Raw genomic sequence first — 22974 nt, 5'->3', positions numbered from 1 at the left:
TCAATCGCGAACGCGGCTGCAGCGAGTGATGGCTCGCACGCGAAATGGCCTTGCATCACGGCATCTAAAGTACCACTATAGTAAGCCAAAGGCTGTGTCCTAGGGACGTCTTTTGTGTCAGAACAGCTGTCATGAGTGTTCCCTTGCAGTGTGAGAATAGGTAAAATTTGCGTCCATAATCAGGATTTGCTAGCACTGGAGCGCTTGAAATTAACTCTTTTAATGATTGGAATGATGCGCTCATTTCTTCTGACCATTCTATTTTTTTATTTTTTTATTTTTCTGTTGTGCTTCTTTGAGTGCTTGTAGGAGGGGCCTCGTGTTTGCTGCATAGTCTAATATCCATGCTCGGCAATAGTTGCACATTCCCAAGAATTTCTGCATGTCTTTCACTGTTGTGGGTTCTCCTACTGATCTTATTGCTTCTACCCTGTCGGGGATTATTCTTTTTCCATCTTTTGATATCAGCTGTCCCAAGTATAAGACCTCTTTCATGCAGTATTGTAGCTTTCCCTTATCTACCTTGTACCCCTTGTTGGCCAATAGTGTTAGGAGTGTTGTTGAATCTTTTCTGCATGTTTCCTTGTCTTGTGCACACACTAGTAAATCATCTACGTACTGAATGATTGTACTCTCAACTGATAGGTTTTCCAAGTCTTCATGCAATATGCGGTTGAATATGCTTGGGCTCTCACAGTATCCCTGCGGTAATCTGCAGTGTTCATATCTTTTTCCCCCCAGTGTGAATGCTGTCAGGTATCTACTCTCTTCAGCCAGGGGGATTGAGAAAAATGCGTTTTTCAAGTCCACTACTGTGAAATGTGATGACGTTTTTGGGACGCTGCATAATATTGATGCAGGGTTCGGGACCAAAGGGAACTCTTTCTGAATTACATCATTTAGGGGGCGTAAATCCTGTATCATCCTCCAAGACCCTCCCTTTGCTTTTTTGATTGGATAAATACATGTGTTACATGGGGAATTTGAAGGCACTATTATCCCCTGTGTTAGGGAGAATTCTCTGTTTAGGCTGAATTTCCCTACTTAGTGAGTCCCCCAGCAGCTTTGCTGGATTTCTGGGGTTTCTTTTTTCTCCTGCCAAGAGTGAGACTCTTTTACCCTCACTCTTGGGCATGTTTGAAGTGTGTTTTCTTGGTTAAACCTTGTGTTGAATGGGCTATGGGGTCTTTTACTCCATAGGGCCTCATGTATTTTTGTGATGTGGGTTACACAGCACCCTCTGTGCAGTAACCCAGGGGTGTCCTAGGGACTCCCCAACATAGACTCCATACCCTGGGACTGACTACTGTCTCCCAGGGCATGTAAAGTCACCAAAGACTTTACTAGTCTTTAATCCTGAACAGAACCAGTACAAACCATCATATTGTGGACGTACTGGCTGGGGCAATTCGATTGCCCCAGGGTCTGTTAGTCGAAGGGGCACGTCTCCGTCCCCCCTGATCGAGTTTTGGCTGGTGGCAGTGGAAACTACTTTTTATATTCAACCGCGAATATTTTCCTATGGGATTTCCCATTGTTTTAGGCTAACACATTTAATTATTTATTTACGGTAGCCTCAAACATACCGCCGGTTTATATATTTATTATTATAACTCCGGTTGGGATTTTTTGCCAAAACTTGATTCTAAAATGGCGTTGGCGTTCGCCTCTGTAACTCTGACCCAAAGTGGAGTCCTTTGTTCCACTTTTGGCGGGCTTCTCCATAGAAGCCCTCCAAAGTGGTGCCACTCTGTCTGGGGTACTTAGGAGGGGTGGAGGGGGATTTAGGCACCCTGGACTGAGTTACCTTGGTAACTCAAGTCGCACTCCGTCCTGATTGGCCCAAGTGGTGAGCCGGCCGGCTCACCACTTAGCATGTTTGAGTGACAGCTAGGCTGGGTGAATGGGGGTTTGCTGCATAAAAGCAGGGCTTTGGGGACTGGAACTTCAGAAGTCGCCACAGGACCAAGAATCCGACGAGGGAAGAGCTGAGCCGACCTGCTACGACGACACCACCCGGTGGAGCCCTGCTGAACCGTCTCACCACTTTTCCTAATGACCGAGGAGAACTCTTAACGGAGTGGCTCCTTCCCTTGACTGGTGGGGACAACCAGTTTTCACCTTCTTTCCGCTTCTTCGAGGTATCTCGTGGCCGCCTTGCCCGTGCCAAGCACCCCGGCAACCGGAATACCACACTTTTACCACAACCGCGAAAGTCGGTACAACCCTTTAACCGGAGGACTCCGCGGCTGGTTTCTTCCCGGGCAGTGCACCGACCTTCTTCTTCTGCTCTTCAGCGAGAACTTCTTCTTCCCTGACCGACGTCGAGCCTTGCTGCCACTGCCTGGAACAACTGCCACCGCTGGAGGATCCTTCCCGTTTAAGGTACCGTGTTCCGCCTGGCTTCCCTTGCCACCGACTGTACGGGGTAGTTTTAGCCCCCGGCTTTCGAACCTGGGAGTGCCTGGGACACTCTGGCTAAACTTTCTAAGCCTCTCTACACTCTTTCTGAACACTTTTGCAAGACTCTGAATCCCTAATAACTGTGTGATCTTGGGCACATTTTCGCTCTATCTGCTCTAAGAGTGGGCCCTGCCTAGTGACTTTTGCTCACCTGTGACTTTGTGCTTCTTTGAGCCTACTGAAAGTGTTCTTGACCTTAGAGTGGTGTGTTTATCCTAATTCTGCTCTTTTTCCCTCCCTTCTTTGAACCACTAGAGTGTCATCTAACGTTAAGCACTCACCTCTGTTTGAATTATGTGGTGTTAACCAAGAGTTGTCTAGTTAGGAATAAGGGTTGGGACTGCTTTCCATATAACTGTGTTTGAAGTGTTTTACTATATATTGCTAGAGTGTTTTCAACTTATGTGTTCTTAAAATAAATAACTATATACTTTTGAAACCAAGCTCTGGTCAGTGTTTGCTTGTACTATTGTGTTTGAGTACCTATTGTGTATACTTTGCATACTGCCTAACTCTTCTTGAGGGAAGTCTGACTGCTCAGCCACAGCTACCAGGTAAATCTGGGGGGTGCGGACTGCTACCAAGTGGGTTTACTGCTATACCTGTAGTCTTAAATCTTTTGCAGTGTTCCCTAAGGGAACTGCACAGGTTTCTGCCTAACACTGGTGTACAGCGGTGGGATTTGTATTGAGTATACATTTTGGTGTACTTTAGATACCTTAGTGCAACTAACCACAAAGCTTAGCACTGTAAAAGTAATCCTCTAACATGTCAGTTATAGAAAGCTATAGTCAAGAGTCCCTTGCAGCCAAAACTGCTGATTGTTTAAGAGTGCTCTGTAAACATAAGGATCTCATGACTAAGGGCAAGAAAATGGAGCTGATTGAAAGATTGTTAGCTAACCAAAGTCTGGGTGATGGTTCAGAGGAACCTACCACCCCAGCAAATGTAGATGACAGTATTGAAATTGACATAGAACAAAATGTTGATGATTTTGAGGAAGCGTCAGAAGAGGAGGGTGAGGCTGTTGTGACTGTCCCCCCTAGGCCTCTGCCTGCTCTACCTGCTGTGCCTACTGGGCCTTTACCAGGTCCCACATTTAGTCCTCAGTACTATGAACTAGAGAAAATGAAACTAGAATTGGAGTATAAAAAACTTAATGCTCAAACTGAAAAGGAACTAAGGCTAAGGGAAATGGAGCTCAAGCATGAGCTAGAAATGAAGAAATTGTCTGTTGAGAATGCTTCTCTCTCTGGCTCCTCTAGAAGTTCCAGTCCTAAAAGACCCCGGATGCCTAAAGAATTGGTTGGTATGTATGAGCCTAAGTTGGATGTGTTGGATTGGTTGTCTCTGTTTGAATATAATCATGGGCTCCAGAACATCACAGGAAATGACATACTCACCTGGTTGTTCTCTAGGCTTCCCCCTGTTGCAACTGATGTGGTAATGGAGATGGGGGAGGAGGATACGAAGGACTATGAATGTGTGAAACTAGCTTTGATAGCTAGGTTTGGGAAGACCCCTTCCCAGTATCTTAAGAGGTTTAGGAGCCTCAAAAAGCATGATGGTACCCCTTGGGCTACCTGGGTGAGTGAAGGGTTGAAAAACTTAGAGGGATGGATTAAGGGTTACAAGGTGAACACTTATGAAGGTATGAAGAATTTGTTTATGTTGGAGACTATTTATGATGCCTGCTCTCCTGAGCTCAGACAACACTTGGCTGATTCCAAGGAATTAGATTCCCGGAAACTAGCTAAGGCTGCTGACTTGTGGGTTGCCAACCGGGCCACTCACAAGGACTCTGGGGTAACTCAGAAAAAGGATGGGGAGAAACAGCCTAAAAAGGACTCCAAAGAGAATTCTAATACTACAAATTCCAAAGAGGGCCCCAAACAAAACTATAAGGGTAAGCCACAAGGGAAACCAAATCAGGCTAGTGTACCTTCTGGTCCCAGACCAGAAGGAGGTCAGAAAAAGCCTCCATTCCAGCGAGCCTTTGGCTCATGCTTTGTTTGTAAGGCTACTGACCATGTGAAAGGAGATCCCAGATGTAAGGGTAAAACTTCAGGGGTCCAGCTTGCCTCCTTAGCCTTCGCTCCAGAAGAGGAAGTACATATGGCAAGTGGAAACTTTCTATTACTGGCTGATGAACCCACTGAAGTCTCAGCTAGTGTTTCTTTAGTCTCTCTGAGGTTGTGGGAACAACAGAACTTAGATGTCTATAACTCTATCACAGATAATACTAAAGAGTATTATAAGGACAGTGTCCAGGTGAATGGTCAGGAGACTCCTGCCATTAGGGACACTGGAGCCAGCATAACTGTGGTGGATGAATCATTTTTCAAGGCAGAGGATGTTGCTAAGGCACCCAAATGCCTCACCAAGTTAGCTGGTGGGCCTGTGCAGATGTGTCCCCAGTTACCAGTTCTCATCCAATGTAATGATATGGCTGTGAAAATACCTGTCAGTGTACAATGTGAAGTTCCAGGTAGGGTTCTGTTGGGTAATGACCTCAAAGCTCTTGGAGTTGTGTCCCATACCCCCAGACCACCTAGCAAAAGGTTACAGGAGCTCACAAAACCTGCAAGAGAGAAAACCCTGAGAGGGTTATCTCAGGAGATGATGACAGAAATCACTTCTCTCCCACTGGAGCAACTTACTGCAGTAACAACCAGATCAGGAGCAAAGGGGCAACCCAAGACTCCTAGGAAAAAGCCAGCAGCAAGCACTCCAGTGCTTCCAACAAGGACTTCCCCTAGGTTGTCCAAAGTTACACCTGTAACTCCACCTCCAGCTGAGGCTGAGAGGGAGGTACAACCCTGTGTGGTTGAGCTAGACTCTGAGGAAGAGCTAGAAGGAGGCCCAAACCTTATTGGAGATTTGGACCCTGAGGACCATCCTGAGCTGCAGTCTTTACTGGCAGAAGGTGGACCTAGCAGGGCAGCTTTTCGTAAGGGGCAAAGAGAATGTCCAACTCTGGAAGGTCTCCGCCACCAGGCAGCTTCTCAGGCTGATGGGCAAGAGCCTGGGAAGTATAGGTTACACTGGGAAGATGGCCTCTTCTACAGTGAACCAACTGAGTCTGAACCTGGAGACTACAAGCGCCTTGTAGTCCCCCAAGAGAACAGACAACAGTTCTTACAACTAGCCCATGAGATACCTTTGGCTGGTCACTTGAGTTTCAAGAAGACCAAGGAAAGGCTCTCTCTCTACTTTTTTTGGCCTAAAATGGGGGCTGAAGTAGATAGATATTGTAAGAGCTGCCATACCTGCCAGACTTCTGGTAAGGTTGGTTCCAAGAATGTGGCACCTTTAGTGCCTCTCCCAGTTGTGGGAGTCCCATTTGAGAGGGTAGGGATTGACATTGTTGGTCCCCTTTATCCCCCAACCTCCTCAGGCAACAGGTTTATACTTGTTGTAGTAGACCATGCTACTAGGTACCCTGAGGCAATTCCTATGAGGACTGTTACGGCTCCGGCTGTGGCTAAGGCCCTCCTTGGTATTTTTACCAGGGTTGGGTTTCCTAAGGAAGTAATCTCTGACAGGGGGTCAAACTTTATGTCCCACTACATGAAAGCCATGTGAAAAACCTGTGGAGTTACTTACAAGTTCTCAACAGCATACCACCCTCAAACAAACGGGTTGGTTGAAAGGTTTAACAGAACCATGAAGAGCATGATAAGTGCTTTAGAGGAACCCCTTAAAAAGAAGTGGGACCTTCTACTGCCATGCCTTCTCTTTGCTTATAGAGAAGTCCCTCAGGAGGGAGTAGGTTATTCTCCCTTTGAGCTTCTCTATGGCCATCCGGTCAGAGGTCCATTGGCCCTGATTAAGGAGGGATTGGAAGGTGCTCCTCCCCTCAAGCCAGTCAGAGTGACTGACTATGTGATAGGTCTCCGGAGGAGAATGTCACACATGATGGCAGAAGCAAGTGACAACTTGAAAGCTGGTCAAGCTCTGGTCAAACATTGGCATGACCAGAAGGCTAACATGGTTGAGTTTACTCAAGACCAGCTAGTTCTAGTCATGCTCCCAACAAGGCAGAGGGCCTTGCAAGACAAATGGATGGGACCCTTCAAGATTGTGGGAAAACTTGGAGAGGTCAACTATCTGGTGGATCTGGGCAGACCCAGGGAAGCTCCTAGAGTCTTCCACACCAACAGACTAAAAGCATACATCTCCAGACCTGACGTAGGAGCCTTGCTTCTAGCTTCAGCTGCAGAGGAAGAAGAGAGTGAATCTCTCCCTGATCTCCTCAGAGGTGTGCCTTTAGACGAAAAAGTTGAAGGAGTCAATCTCTCTTCAGACCTGACACCTGAGCAACAGGAGGAGTGCAAATCTATGTTAAATCAGTTTGCCTCCCTGTTCTCACTGTCACCAGGCTTGACCCCTTGGGGCCAGCATGATATACTCACTGGTGACTGTCTGCCAGTCAAAAGCAGAGGGTACAGGATGTCAGAACACATCAGAACCCACATCAAAGGAGAGGTCAAGAAGATGCTTGATCTCGGGGTAATAGAGCCCTCTACTAGTCCATGGTCTAGCCCAGTTGTGTTAGTACCAAAGGCAGGATCCAAAGACTTGAGATTCTGTGTGGACTATAGAGCTCTAAATGCAGTCACCAAGACTGATGCCCACCCTTTGCCCAGGACAGATGAGTTGGTGGATAAACTTGGTGCAGCCAAGTACCTCAGCACATTTGACCTTACGTCAGGCTATTGGCAAATAGCCCTGACAGACCATGCCAAGGAGAAAACTGCATTTTCAACCCCAGTTGGCTTGTACCAGTTTAAGGTCATGCCTTTTGGATTAAAAAATGCACCTGCCACATTCCAAAGGATGGTGAACCAAGTTCTGGCTGGGATGGAAGATTTCTGCATGGCATACTTGGATGACATTGCAGTTTTCAGCCACTCCTGGGAGGAACATGTGAACCACCTAGGACATGTGTTGCAGGCTCTTGAACAGGCCCATTTGACAATCAAAGCCAGTAAGTGCCAGATTGGTCAAAGTAAAGTGGTCTACCTTGGACATGAGGTAGGAGGTGGAGAAATAAGGCCCTTGCTCAGCAAGATTGAAGCTGTGCAAAATTGGACAACACCAACTACCCAAACCCAAGTGAGAGCCTTCCTAGGCCTCACTGGGTATTACAGGAATTTCATTGAGAACTATGGGACCATAGCTTCTCCACTGAATGTAATCTCCTCTCCTAAATTCCCTAAAAAGGTAAAATGGAATGAGGAGTGCAATCAGGCCGTTGAAAAACTGAAGAGAGCTCTTTGCCAAGCTCCAGTATTAAGAGCTCCTGACTACCACCAAACTTTCATTGTACAAACTGATGCTTCCAATGTAGGAATAGGTGCAGTTCTAAGCCAACTGGATGAGAAGGGTAGGGAGCACCCCATTTGCTTCATCAGTAGAAAACTGAAGGATCCTGAGACAAGGTGAGCAACAATCGAAAGAGAATGCTTTGCTATTGTGTGGGCACTGAAGAAGTTTAGGCCATACTTGTATGGTTCTACTTTTGTTATTCAGACTGACCACCAACCCTTGAGATGGTTAATGCAAATGAAAGGGGAAAATCCAAAACTATTGAGATGGTCAATCTGCCTGCAAGGGTTTGATTTCACCATTGAGCACAGGTCAGGGTGTCACCATCAAAATGCTGATGGACTCTCTAGGATGTATATCATCGACTAGAGGTATGAGGTTCATCCAGGAGTGGATTAAATCCTCCTGTCCCTTAGTCTGGGGGGGGGGGCGAGTGTTAGGGAGAATTCTCTGTTTAGGCTGAATTTCCCTACCTAGTGAGTCCCCCAGCAGCTTTGCTGGATTTCTGGGGTTTCTTTTTTCTCCTGCCAAGAGTGAGACTCTTTTACCCTCACTCTTGGGCATGTTTGAAGTGTGTTTTCTTGGTTAAACCTTGTGTTGAATGGGCTATGGGGTCTTTTACTCCATAGGGCCTCATGTATTTTTGTGATGTGGGTTACACAGCACCCTCTGTGTAGTAACCCAGGGGTGTCCTAGGGACTCCCCAACATAGACTCCATACCCTGGGACTGACTACTGTCTCCCAGGGCATGTAAAGTCACCAAAGACTTTACTAGTCTTAAATCCTGAACAGAACCAGTACAAACCATCATATTGTGGACGTACTGGCTGGGGCAATTCGATTGCCCCAGGGTCTGTTAGTCGAAGGGGCACGTCTCCGTCCCCCCTGATCGAGTTTTGGCTGGTGGCAGTGGAAACTACTTTTTATATTCAACCGCGAATATTTTCCTATGGGATTTCCCATTGTTTTAGGTTAACACATTTAATTATTTATTTACGGTAGCCTCAAACATACCGCCGGTTTATATATTTATTATTATAACTCCGGTTGGGATTTTTTGCCAAAACTTGATTCTAAAATGGCGTTGGCGTTCGCCTCTGTAACTCTGACCCAAAGTGGAGCCCTTTGTTCCACTTTTGGCGGGCTTCTACATAGAAGCCCTCCAAAGTGGTGCCACTCTGTCTGGGGTACTTAGGAGGGGTGGAGGGGGATTTAGGCACCCTGGACTGAGTTACCTTGGTAACTCAAGTCGCACTCCGTCCTGATTGGCCCAAGTGGTGAGCCGGCCGGCTCACCACTTAGCATGTTTGAGTGACAGCTAGGCTGGGTGAATGGGGGTTTGCTGCATAAAAGCAGGGCTTTGGGGACTGGAACTTCAGAAGTCGCCACAGGACCAAGAATCCGACGAGGGAAGAGCTGAGCCGACCTGCTACGACGACACCACCCGGTGGAGCCCTGCTGAACCGTCTCACCACTTTTCCCAACGACCGAGGAGAACTCTTAACGGAGTGGCTCCTTCCCTTGACTGGTGGGGACAACCAGTTTTCACCTTCTTTCCGCTTCTTCGAGGTATCTCGTGGCCGCCTTGCCCGTGCCAAGCACCCCGGCAACCGGAATACCACACTTTTACCACAACCGCGAAAGTCGGTACAACCCTTTATCCGGAGGACTCTGCGGCTGGTTTCTTCCCGGGCAGTGCAACGACCTTCTAGTTCTGCTCTTCAGCGAGAACTTCTTCTTCCCTGACCGACGTCGAGCCTTGCTGCCACTGCCTGGAACAACTGCCACCGCTGGAGGATCCTTCCCGTTTAAAGTACCGTGTTCCGCCTGGCTTCCCTTGCCACCGACTGTACGGGGTAGTTTTAGCCCCCGGCTTTCCAACCTGGGAGTGCCTGGGACACTCTGGCTAAACTTTCTAAGCCTCTCTAAACTCTTTCTGAACACTTTTGCAAGACTCTGAATCCCTAATAACTGTGTGATCTTGGGCACATTTTCGCTCTGTCTGCTCTAAGAGTGGGCCCTGCCTAGTGACTTTTGCTCACCTGTGACTTTGTGCTTCTTTGAGCCTACTGAAAGTGTTCTTGACCTTAGAGTGGTGTGTTTATCCTAATTCTGCTCTTTTTCCCTCCCTTCTTTGAACCACTAGAGTGTCATCTAACGTTAAGCACTCACCTCTGTTTGAATTATGTGGTGTTAACCAAGAGTTGTCTAGTTAGGAATAAGGGTTGGGACTGCTTTCCATATAACTGTGTTTGAAGTGTTTTACTATATATTGCTAGAGTGTTTTCAACTTATGTGTTCTTAAAATAAATAACTATATACTTTTGAAACCAAGCTCTGGTCAGTGTTTGCTTGTACTATTGTGTTTGAGTACCTATTGTGTATACTTTGCATACTGCCTAACTCTTCTTGAGGGAAGTCTGACTGCTCAGCCACAGCTACCAGGTAAATCTGGGTGGTGCGGACTGCTACCAAGTGGGTTTACTGCTATACCTGTAGTCTTAAATCTTTTGCAGTGTTCCCTAAGGGAACTGCACAGGTTTCTGCCTAACACCCTGTGCTAGTAGTGCATCTAGTGTTTCTTTTATCCCTTGTTCAGCTTCACGGGACAATGGATACTGTTTCACTCGGGGTAAAATTGCTCCTTGCTTTAGTTTTATTATCACAGGTTGTACTCCATGCAACAGCCCTACATCATGGGGGCCTGTTGTCCACAAATTATTTGGTACGAGTCTCATGTCATCATCAAAAAATGACGGCGGTGCTCCTACCACTGCCATCAGTTGAGCGGGGATTTCCCTAGCTTGAATCAAAATGTCACAGGGCATCGCTATTTCCATTACAATTTCACCATCCCCCTCTGCATCTGAAAAGAGATCATCGTCCGTTAAGTCTCTTAGGGCGATGTTGGCATTCGTGCACAGTACTGTTCGACACTCACATCCTTCCATATCTAATCCAATCACAGCAATCCTTTTTGCTGATACTTGTACAGCGTGCAAGTCTAATGATACCACTGACCCTGGCGCTGTGTCGGGGCACACTATGGGGCGCAAGAGGAACTCTGCTGGAATCCTCCAGTCCATTTTTCTCAGCTCTGGAATTATGAGGGCCAATGTCTTTAGCCCTTCGATGAACATTTCCTCATTTTCCGGCAACCCCCGTACTTCTTGTGTGGTTGTGTGGGCTTGTACTACCAACATTGTACACAATGGGCATATTCCGGGTGTTGAACACACTATACCTCTCTCAGTGAATGATATGGTCATGTTGAGTTTACTCAGGAGATCCCTCCCTAATAAATTTATTGGTGAGTGTTCATAATACAGTAAAGGTGTCTTTACAGTCTTACCCCCCACTGTTACATCCAATGCTTCTGTGTAAAGAACTTCAATTACAGCCCCAGAGAACCCCTGCGTCTCTAACTTCCGGTTAGATAACGGGAACCGGCCCTCTCTAATACATCATTTCTCCGCTCCCGAATCAACCATGAATATGAACTGCTTGTCTCCTATCTGCGCCCCTACCAATGGTTCCTCTGCTGCATCGTAGGTGGTAGATAGAACTGGACACGCAAGTGTTCTCTGTGGGCTGTCCTATGCGGGGGTCTCATCGCCCCCCCTTGATTAAAGAAACTCCCCGAAACCACTGATACGCCGCTATAGGGTGCTGGTGCGGGGGCCCCGTTTGCTGTTGTCGCAAAAGGGTTGCCTGGTGTATGCTGCATATTGTCATTGTTTTGTAGGTGGCTCTGTGTTCTATACTGGTGTCTCTGTTGTTGCTCATTATTTCCTTGGCCTGGGTTTATCGGTTGTTGTTGTCCCATTGGAAGACCATATGGGCTCCCCGGGTGGGGATGGCCATAATGTTCTACCTCTTGGAACCCGTTGTTGGGTCTGCCTCTGCATTCCCTAGAGTAATGCCCCCATCTCCCGCAGTTCCAGCAACTTCCTTGTGCACCTCTAGGACCCTGCCATCCATTTCCTCCCATTCCCCCGTACCCCGGTCCGCCTTCTCTTCGGCCTCTATACCCACCTCGTCCCCCTCGAGGGGTTCACTCTTGCCACTGCGGACCTCCGCCTTGCTCCTGCTCGTTCCACTGCCGCTGTCCTGCTCCAGCCCAATTAGTTGCCATCCTTCCTTGTATTGCTACCAGCCCCTCCTCCTCTTCATCTCCCTCCCTGCTGTGTGGGAGCGCGGCTACTGCTGCTGCGACCTTCACCAACTTTGTCTGCACTAATTTCGCTTTGTCTGCCAATCTCTTCTGCGCCACCTCCTTCTCCCTTTCCTTTATTCTCTTACAATGGTGCACTATTATGCTCTGAATCTCAGGCCATCCCTTCGCTTCAATGCCTGCTATCTTGTCGAGCGCCTTTTGCACTTCCTTTGGGAGCCCTCTTTTTATAATGAAGTAAAATAAAGATGTCGATTGATACCAGGGCGTGCCCGTTTCTGCTCTCCACATCTCTTGGACCCGGAAAATGTAATCCATAGCCTCCTCTCCGTCATTCATTGTACACTGCATTACTGACTGTACGTCTGGCGTATCTGGGAACGTTTCTCGCAAGGCATCCCACACCCTGGCCCGCACTGTGTTAAAGGAGGCTCCGTCATGGCGGTCGCAGTCTAATGTTACTCCCGGGAAACCGGCCTTGACCCATACTCTATCAGCCTGATCCACCACTGCTGATACAAGCAAACTCTTCACATCTCCTATTGCTAGGGGTACCCCGGCAGTGTGTTTCTCAAAGGCGTATATCCACTTACTTGCCCCTCCCGATAACGGGGGCAATAGCTTTAATAGATTGGCTTTATCCATCTGAGCCCATGGGATATAATTCGGCCTCCCTCCTCCCCTATGTATCAATGGGAGCTGTAGCTTTCCTTTTGTCATTGCACCGGCACCCGTTTTGGCTGCTGATGTTCCCAGTGGTGCCATTTTCCCCACCCTGTTCCTTAATCGTCCCGTCCACTCATCATCCAGTGTTCTCATTGAACATGTGCCATCCACCCCTTCACTTCCCCCTCCCATTGCCAGGCTCAACCTGTCGCTTTCTTCCAAATCGTCCCTTATATCACATAGTAGTTCCTCTCTGTCCCCTATAGGCCTTTCTTCATTATCAATACCTCCCTCTCGTGTCCCTACATCAATTATTCGTGTCGGTTCTTCCTCAATTCTGAACAGGATCTCACCTTTTTTCCACCCGTCTTCGAGTGTTCTATTCTCACTTGGCGCTCTAGACGTGCGCCCTGATCTTGCTGCATTAAGTGCTGTTTGTTCACATATGTCTTTTATCCTTGAGAGCTCATCTTTCGCTATTGAGAGCCTTGATTGTAAATCATCTGTTAGCTTTTCTATGTCCACCCTTTGTGTACTTGCCTGGGTTCGCTCCCTTGTACTTTCATATGGTGGGGGTGCCGTTGGTCGGTGGGTTGTAGTAGTTGTCGGGGGAGGCATATAAGTGGGGTCACTGTACCCCTCTGCGGGCACAGGCTTGTTTAATATCGGGTACAAGCTTATTACCTCTATTGGTGGCTCTACATTTGACAATTCTTTATCATCTTTCTGTATCATCAGTGGATTGTCTGTGGTGGATGGTAGGTCAGGATTTATTGCTGGTGCTTTAGGCGGTGGTATCTATTCAAATAACCTCCAGAGATCCAATATTTCCCTCCTATTGTGCAACTGCTTCCCCTTGTATTTCAAACAAATGCATGTGGCCACCATATCCAGAATGCTTTTATCAAATGAGCCTCCCTCGGGCCATATCTGGGGTAACCCCTCTCCCTTCAGCTCTGTTATCCATTGGTCATGATATTTCTTAATCCTCTCCGCGTACCCTGGTAGGTTCTTACAAATATGTGATAAGGGTGTTTCGGCCCCCATCTTTGTGCCCTCCTAGTACTTGTGTGTCTCTGTGTGTCCGCAACTATAATGTAGATGTATTACCAATATTATTTTTCGTTTTCTACTTCACATTCAATAATGGGCTCCTTTGTGCTCTTCCCCCTGCCTGCACAATACAAAACTGGCTGTACACAGTTTCTATTCTATCCTCTTTGGGGGGGCACATACAAGAGCAAACCATCAGTGATTTTGACAATATCAACCCGGAAATCAAAAAGGTACCCACTCACTTCACCTTGTCATTTTTGTCTTCAAGAAGCTTTATCCGGCCACACTTACCATGACCATTCAATTACTATGCATTTATAGCCATTTTACGCACTCACATTACCAAATTGTCTTCTGACGCATACGAGGTGCACACACCTCTCTGTAACACTCTATTCACAATTTAGGCTGCCCTCCCTTTCCTCCCTAGCCGGCTGTCCCTGTCCGTCTTATTCAGATATATTGATGCGCATATATATATATTTTGATCTACTCTTCCCTCGTCTAGTAGAACTCTCTGTCTCTTACTTTCCCCCTAACGTTTTGTACTGATCTCACCTTTATTTTCCCCCCAACCTTAAAGAAAAGAATCGAAAAAAGAAATAGCAGTCACTAATATATTCTCTGTGTCCCCCTTTGCCAGACACTTTTAATTTATTATCCACTTCTTCATATATTCCCAGTACTAGTCAAGATAGCACTATGCGGCGCCGCCTTCCACCCCCTTTCGGAGCTAGGTTCCCGTCACCTTTATCTCTTATTCACCTCTTAATCCTAATGGCCATATGCAAAGAAAAAGCAAAGAAAGTTTAGGATGATCCTTAGTAGATCTGCGTACCCCCTTTTCTACCCCTCTTCGTTCTCTGTCCTAGATTACTTCCTCCACTCTCTTTATGATCGCTCGCACTCAATACTCACGTGCCCGTCTTGAACCGATAGTCTCCGAAACTGGGTCCGTCCAGGCAGTGTTGCCGTCCACTCAACAGTCAGCCCCGGCTCCGGCGAGCGGTACTCAAAGGGGATTTTTCAACCGGGATCTCGTACCCTCTCTCTATTGAGTGCGCACTTCTTAGTGTACCGGTCGCCGTTGGCGGGCAGCCTCCCGGAGCCGGCTCACCGTGCGTATCCCTTTTCGACCAGAATTTCTCGTGCCAAAAGGGGACGGTAATGTTAGGTCGGGAAAAAATAATGATAATAATCACGCTTTCGTGGTCACCACTGAAGGCAAGCGTCCCCAACCAGCACAATCCTCCCCGCAATGAGAGACAATGACGGACTCTCCCAAGTCAGGAATAAAGCCAAGACAGAGTGCGGGTGAGCTTAAATGGGAGTTTATCAATCAGAATAGGGCATGCAAAGAACTCTGCAAACTCCGAGAGCGCTCTGTCTGACAATAGCAAAGACAGGCGTATATATTTACAAAAAACGTCATAAGAACCTACATACTATAGGGGGCACAAGTTCGATGGGATTGGGTGGCGATGACTAACTATAGGTGCTGCTGCGATGCGGTTGGCTTTGGCTGGAAGACGTCACTGGTCAGCCTCATGGGTTGGGCTGGGCCTGGCAGGTTGGCTGAGTTCATCCGGGCGGTGTTGTTGTGCCATCGCGGCCAGTGTCAGAGATGAATGTCTTTTCCCGACTTATTTGCCCTAGGCCATGCACACCGCAGTCATTCAGTCATTGCAATATTATCTTCTTTAGTAAATCTTCCAATAGGTTATTCTACAGGTTAATGCAACACAGGAGGAATGCACCTTGTGAGGGGTCTGATGGTAATACGTCAGGACATGGTTACCAGTGTCCTGTTGACCGGAGCCATAGGTCGAGGTGCTAAGCTTCAGGGCCTGGGACGGGCGGTACAGGTCTTTCTGTCTTGTTAGAAGTTGTTATGGATGTGCCGCTGTGTGTTGTCAAAGTATTGGGTGTCCTGATTGCACAGGGCCATAAGTCTAAGATGATCCGGTGGGTTGTGGGGTTTACGAGGGGGCGCCTTTGGAAGTGTGTGTTCAGGCAGAGGTTTACTGCTGTGCTGTAAATAAAGCAGGTGGCGGGCCGTGGCCTTGGGTGCTGCAGAGGGGGCTACAAATCTTTGAAGCGGCTCCAGTCTGGTTGGGGGGAGGTGGAGCAGTGCGGCGCGGGCCTCTGCTCCATTGTTTGGCAGTCTTCGCAGGGCGGGAGGGGGAATGACCTTGCACATATTCACAAAAGGTATCTTCCTCGTACGTTGCCGACTTTAGGTAAAAACATCACAAACATTTGAACACTCTATAATACTTGTTCAAATCACTTTAAAACATGCATTTCAACTTTGCTGGATGTGTCTTGATTATATCCAGTCTGAGGACCTTATTCGTACACTATGTTTTAACAACTACAGTATTTAGTTATATGCATATACATTTGCAGTAAGTGAGGTAGTAGTGAGGTTGGTGGAGTACATAGAAAATGACCCGCCACTGTACGTGACGGTGGTGGCACATAAGGGGCTTAGACATACACACATGACAAGTGCATTCTCGCGCATCCTTCACATGAGCCCTCTGTATGGTTACATTCGTCTTCTTGTGTACTCTAGCAGCATTAGTTCGGTTATGGCGCAGAACAATGGAGTGTAAGTTTCCCAGTGATACACGTAACAAATAGATCCCTGGGACACTCCTTCATTATTAGTACCCAACTGCAGTGGTGTGGGCTCGCCATTGCTTATATCATGGATGCATGCTATCTATGTTCATACATTTTACAGGTTTTTCTAATATAAGAGATTTTGTGGAGAAAAGCATACTTTGCAAGTGGTCTTGGCATTAATATGTAGACACTTTCTGCCATCTGATGACCATTTTACCGTTCTTTTCATCGCCCAGGCCTGCTGGCCGGGTCATGCTGGGAGCGATGATACACTGCGGAAGGTGAACTGTTACAATGTTAGTATCTTATGCTAGCTCATGTCCGTCTTGTTCGTGGGAACGGGCTCACAGCGGATCTGCCAGGGTGCTGCGGCTACAGGGATAACTGAAATTCTCCGAGGGTGGGGGCCGCGCTACAGTGCGCTGAGCTCACACCATCTTTAGTAGACAAAATGGTTTCTGAGGCCTAGCTAAATTCAATACGTGCGGGCAATGTCTTCAGCAGGTGAGCCATCCACCACCTGGGCCCTGGTGGTAAGGAGGGGATGCCCGATGAGCCATGGCCCTCATCTGGGGTGGAGATGTAAGCAAGGGGGGTCTTTTGGACCACTCCTCCCCTACACTACTCTGGCCGTTCAAGGGCCAAGAAAATATGCCATCCAAGAAATGTTGGACTTAGAGCAGTTCACAATATTCCCTAACCTCTCAGCAGCAATCAGTCATCCACCACATGACATGCTCCAGAGAGGTCGAGGAGCATGAGCATGCATCAAAAGTGGAAGGAGGCATTAATCAGCCATGTGCATGAGTTGCTTGCACCTTCCTTGCTCAGTAACTTGTATCTTAAGCTCTAAATTAACAAGTATAATAGTTTGGCCATGAGTCTATACTCCTCATTTGCATCCCTTTCTACTTTAAAGCAGGCTGCCAAGTTGTTGACTACCAAAATCTGTCCAGAGAGGTCAGGTTACTGTGCATGTTTACAAGCAAGCCCAAGAGCACTGACTAAACCTATAATTGCACAGGACTGTGACCCATTAATAGAGTCAAAAGCTGCACTTCTGTCAGTCATAGCCAGATAAAGTAGCCCCTTACCTCCCCTTGGATGCTTACAAGGTGGCCCAGGTCTAGATATTGGATGACCATACCTCTGGCCATATCTGTAGACATGTTTATATCACCCTGACAAAAAGTGAGTAAAATGGTACATAAGAGAGGTAGGGTGGTAAACATAAGGGGGGCCACCCCATTCCCTTTTTTGAAGATTGGATCCAAGAAGACTACTCTACAGTTGTGAAGCCCCCCTTACACCGAATAATCTTGGAATACCCAAATGATAGAAAAATGGGCATGGAAATATTGCCTCTCTAAGTTATGTATGAGCTGAAACATGTTATTTTGTATTTCCAACCCTTGAATGAATGCAATGAACCATGTTCGAACGTTTCATTTAAAAAATAAAATGGGTAGCAGCTCACTAGATATATCAACGTGAAGAAAGCTGTTAGAAAAATTGCAATTGGTGTCGGAAAAAATACAAATCCCAGGAAATTATCAAAAGGTTGATTGATTTACCATGTGCCTTTTATTTGAGACACCTGAATAGATTGCAAAAATAAAAACGGCAGAAGCTTTAGATATGGATATCCAGGGGAAGAAATGGCTTAATGCTGAAAGGCCTCATTCGAGCAGATATCTAGCAATCAATATTTGAAAAAATTAGTAAATTATTAGATTTAATTAAGGAATGAAAAACAAATTCATAATGCTTGAATGGAATGAAGAACCGAAGTGGGAAAGACGTTTAGAGCTAATGCAATTTATCTGGTGAAGCTTAATTTGCTATATTAATAAGAAGGCTCAAAGGACACAAAAGATACAAAATGGAGGAGCGAAATTATTAAACATGCATTTATGAAATGACCAATTCGTGAACTGAAGTTCAAGGTGAAGAACCATGAAAGTGTACACAGAGATGCACCGGTGTACCTGAAATCACGTGGATAGTGGGGACATGAACATCATACATTGAACACGTTTTCATCATGCATGAATACATACAAGTAGACTAACAGATATATCATTAATTCATTAAATATGTATGGCTGGACAGACCAGCTCATAGCTATTTTGTCATAGCAGAAAGTACCCTAAGATAATGAAGTCATAATACACAGATTCTTATGCAGCCTACATTGTTTATTTATTATGGAAAACGAATTGTGTGGGGACGTTTAAGCAATAAGAGAGGAGGATGTTTCAATCTCAAACATACATATCACATCCGCAATCAAATAGCCACATACATAAAATCCAAAACATAAATATATAATACAATAATGTGAGGTAAACACAATATTGACATATATCATAAAGGGCAATAGTGATCATCAGTAAACTGGATAGCACTGAAATCCGGACAAGTAACATGTATCTAAACGGTGCAATACTATTTCACATAAATACTAAAATTGCATTAGATTCTTGCCATATATTATAAAATGTTGTCGTGCTCACATGTTTACTGAATTTCCACTTAGGAAATTCATACATGAAGAGAATGTGTGTAGTAAGAAGCAACAGCACTGTGCAGTGTTGCTTGTTTTCCTGTGTTTGCATGTACTTGTAACTGAATCCAGGTCTTGTGACTTTTCCCTTATGCGGTCATGTCCTCCACACTCCGTCTCCCTGCCAAGGCCACAAGTCATTGACTGCTGAACATTGGATTATTTCTGACACAGCTCATGTAGTGGGAATCCCTCTGTAACTAGTCCTAAAGCAGTGGTTCTTAGAAGGCGTCCGTTCACAGCCTTTGTCCTGATATCCTACAAACACCTGCCCTCTTAGTGTCCCCCAACATGCTGCACAAGTACAAGGAAAGACGATCTTCGTCAGAAAGCTTGTGCACCAAATTCCTGGTCTATTAAATTGGCACTACCCATGTGGCTGGAAAATGAAAGTATGGGGGGCCCCCTGCTTGATATCCCAAGGAAGACAGGGCAAAGAAATGGTGGGTGTTCCATTGAAACCTACTATGCCCTGGCTCCAGATTAAGTTTAGTTTTAGTTTAGTTTATTTATTTATAATGCGCACCAGACCGAGGGGCATCAGGTCGCAGAAGAGAAGGATATGTTCATCTTAGTTACAGGGTACATGGGTACATAAAATGCAGGAAGAAATATACAATAGAACATCAGTATATACAGTGTAAATGACATGATCAAGTAGCATAGAATTAAAGTGATCGCAATACATCAGGAAAGGAGTCCAAGTGGACTAGCACATAGTAAGCGAATCAGTAAGCAGAAGGGTAGGGTGAGTAAGGACGTCAAGAGGGTGTTGGTCAGAATAATTATTTATCATTTTCTTTTAGCCAGTTGGTCAGGTTCTGTCTGAATTTAGAGAAGGTCTGAGGTTCTCTAATACCAGGAGGTAGGGAGTTCCACAATTGCACAGCCTTAACTGGGAAACTGTGTCCTGCGATAGTAGAGAGTCTGAATCGTGGTACTTGGAGGCAGATAGAGTTGGTTGTTCTAGTCGGTCTGGATGAGTTTTTTTTTTTACAGATTCTGTCCGTAAGGTATGGCGGTGCATTATTATTAAGGCACTTGTGGGTAAGGGAGGCAATCTTGAGTTGGATTTTATCAAAGGTGGATAGCCATTTGTGATCTCTTCATGTAGAGGAAATATGCTCATTTCTATTGATCTTAAGTGCTGCTCTCAGGGCATTGTTCTGGAGAACCTGCATTTTGTGGATAGTCTGTTTATTCGCTCCAATGTAGAGTGCGTTACAGTAATCCAATTTGGAAAGAATGAGGGCTCTGGCGAGCGTAATGCAGCTGTCGGTGGAGAGGAACTGTTTACTGGCTCTGATAAGTTTGCATGTGTATGCGGTAGCAGAGGCTAGGGAGTTGACTTATTTAGAGAAGTTCAGGGTGGCGTCTAGGTAAAAGCCTAGGGTCTTTACTTCCTTTGCTACTTTTATGTTGTTGCCATCAATAGTGAAGTTGGCATAATCTGGGCTAAGTTTGGATAAGTGGGTCGGGGTGCCTAAAATAATAAGCTCAGTTTTGTCATCGTTCAGGTATAGTCCATGGGTGGCGATCCATGCCTGAACAATGCTGTAAATTCCATTCACCAAAGCCAGATCCACGGCGTAATCTCCTGAAAGTGGAAGGAGGATTTGGGTATCGTCTGCATAGTTCGTGTAGGCGATACCCAAATGGTCCATTTCGTCGAAGAGGGTCTTAGTGAATACATTGTAGAGTGTAGGTGACATGCAGGAGCCCTGTGGTACACCACAGGTTATAGGGATAGACTCTCATAGACTCTCATGGTCCGGTTGCTCAGAAAAGACTCGATCCAGGTTATAGCCTCCTTAGAGAAGTGAGCTGCTGAGTCTAGGTGGCTGCATAAGACTTTGTGGTCAACCAAGTCGAATGCAGCCAAGAGGTCTAGAAGGAGGAGTAAGGCTGCTTGGCCTTTATCTCTAAACTCATCTATTTGGGCCTTAAGATCAATTAAGGCTGTCTCCGTGCCATGTTGAGGGCGGAATCTGGATTGACGAGATCCTAGTAGAAGGTTAGATTCCAGGAAGTTCTGTATTTGAATATAGGCCACTTTATCTAACAATTTTAGAAGAAATGGCACAGTCGTGTTGGGCCTGAAGTTCGTGGGAATGGCAGGGTCAAGGGTTTGCTTTTTCAGTAATGGCAGTACCCAGGATTCTTTCAGGTTGTTCGGGACAATACCGGTAGTGAATGAGGAGTTGATAAATTTAGTTATGAAGGGCGAGAGTTCTCTCGCAGCATCCTAAATAAGTTGTGCCGGGCTTTGGTCACCTTTGCAATTGGATGGTTTAAGTCCCAGTTTGACCTTCTCCACCTCAATGGTCGATGCTTTAGAAAAGCTGAAGCTTGTTTGTTGTTTATAATGTGGTGGGGGAGCTATGCTCTGAGGAGTTTGAGGTGCTGGAGGGGCTTTCTTGTGGGCAATTTCGGTTTGTAAGTTGGTGACTTTGTTAGTTAAGGCGTGTTGGATACTGGAGCACCACTTTTTGTCTTTGATGCAGTTTTCTTGTGGTACAATGGGTGTTTCCAGTTCTTTCAGAATACTGAGCAATTCTTTGACACTAGATTTGGATTGAGATATTCTGTTATTATAAGTCTCCTGTTTGGCTTAGAGGATGTCTTTCTTATATTGGGTTGAGACCTTAGTAAGGTTAAGTTTGTTTTCTGCTGATGGGGAGAGTCTCCAAGCAGTTTCAAGCTTTCTTTTAAGTAGTCTAAAGTTTTTTAAGTAAGGGGTGAACCAAGAGTTAAGGTATTTTTTAGGTTTGCTATTCCTTAATTTGAGAAGTGCGATATTGTTAAGGGCTGAGTTCATGACTTTGTTGTACTGTTCAACTAGAGAGTTTGGGTCCATATTGTCCAGTACAGAATTAAGTTTAGGTATTATGTGGGGCAGCAGTTTTTCAACTGTCATGAGTTTTTTGTTCCTCGTAAGTGAAGGTGGGGCGAGCGAGGACTGGGCCATTGCTAGGTTGGTTGCCAATGTGAATACTAGGATATGGTGGTCTGTTCAGATCTGAGGAGCAATAGACGTGATATTTACCTCGCAGTTATATTCTGCTTTCCAGTCGAGGATTCGACCTTTGTTATGCGTGGATGAGTTAACTTTCTGGGATAAGCCAAGCTCTTTCAGAGATATAGCAATGGCAGTGGGGTGGGTATCCTTGGTATCGTTGTGACCTAGATTAAAATCACCTAACACCAAGTTTGGGAGGTGCTTTTTAGATTATTGGACAAGGCCATAGAAATATCTTCCGAGAAGGTTCCAATGGGACCTGGTGGTCTATAGATAAGAAATATATTTAGTGTTTGTGAATTGGCAGTGGCGATTTTGACCGTGAGGCATTCACAAGATTTCATAGTGGGTGTTGTGACAATTCTCATGTCTAAGTTGGTCTTGGCTATAATTGCTATTCCTGCACCTCGAGAGATATGTCTATCTGCTTGCAGGATAGTATAGTTATCGAGGACTGCCAGCGATAGGGCAGGGCCTGCCGCATCATGTAACCAAGAGTCTGAGATGGCCAAGAAGTCCAGGTTGTCTGTTAGTATAATATCTGATATTTCGGTTGCATGGGCAACTAGAGACCTAGCATTTATGAGAGCTCCTTTAAGGTTAGGCCGGTGGCTTTCTGATGTGGGGGTGGTGCTAGGACTATCTTCGGTCGTCCGTTTAGTACGGTTCAGTGTAGGTCTTTTGTGATTGGTGAGACTAGTAGTGGGCTCTGCAGTTACTTTCTGGAGTAGGCCCTTTTTTAGGTGGTTTAATTGTTAAATGTTTTTAGCTGGTAACTCATACAGTTTGGATAGGCGAGCGTGCAATCTTAAATTTGTGTCAGTAGTACTACATGGTATCTGTACAGTCGAGTATTCTTGATACTGGCTCGTTTTGTGTGCCGCTTTATGCTTTTGTGTGTCTAGCATTGTAGGGCAGATGAGAGAGTAGGGAGGGGTCGTAGTACAGGAGAGCATCATGGTGCTAGTTTTAGAGAACATGCTGTTAGTCTGTAATGCTAGTATGAGGGAAGAGGCGATGTAAAGCGTTAACCAAGCTATCTTAGACAGGGTACCTGTTGGGAGTTT

General features: G+C 46.0%; 1 protein-coding gene across 2 annotated transcripts in view; it reads left to right on the top strand.

Moving 5' to 3' along the window:
* Window positions 1-22974, top strand: part of ADGRA1 (adhesion G protein-coupled receptor A1) — a 1327098-nt gene that overhangs the window by 793326 nt on the left and 510798 nt on the right. The window lies entirely within an intron of this gene.

This window comes from Ambystoma mexicanum, chromosome 8 (assembly GCF_040938575.1).
Source record: "Ambystoma mexicanum isolate Mex_15411 chromosome 8, UKY_AmexF1_1, whole genome shotgun sequence".
NCBI lineage: Eukaryota > Metazoa > Chordata > Amphibia > Caudata > Ambystomatidae > Ambystoma > Ambystoma mexicanum.
Note: the sequence above shows the minus strand (reverse complement) of the source record. Positions and strands in the feature narration are given on the sequence as shown.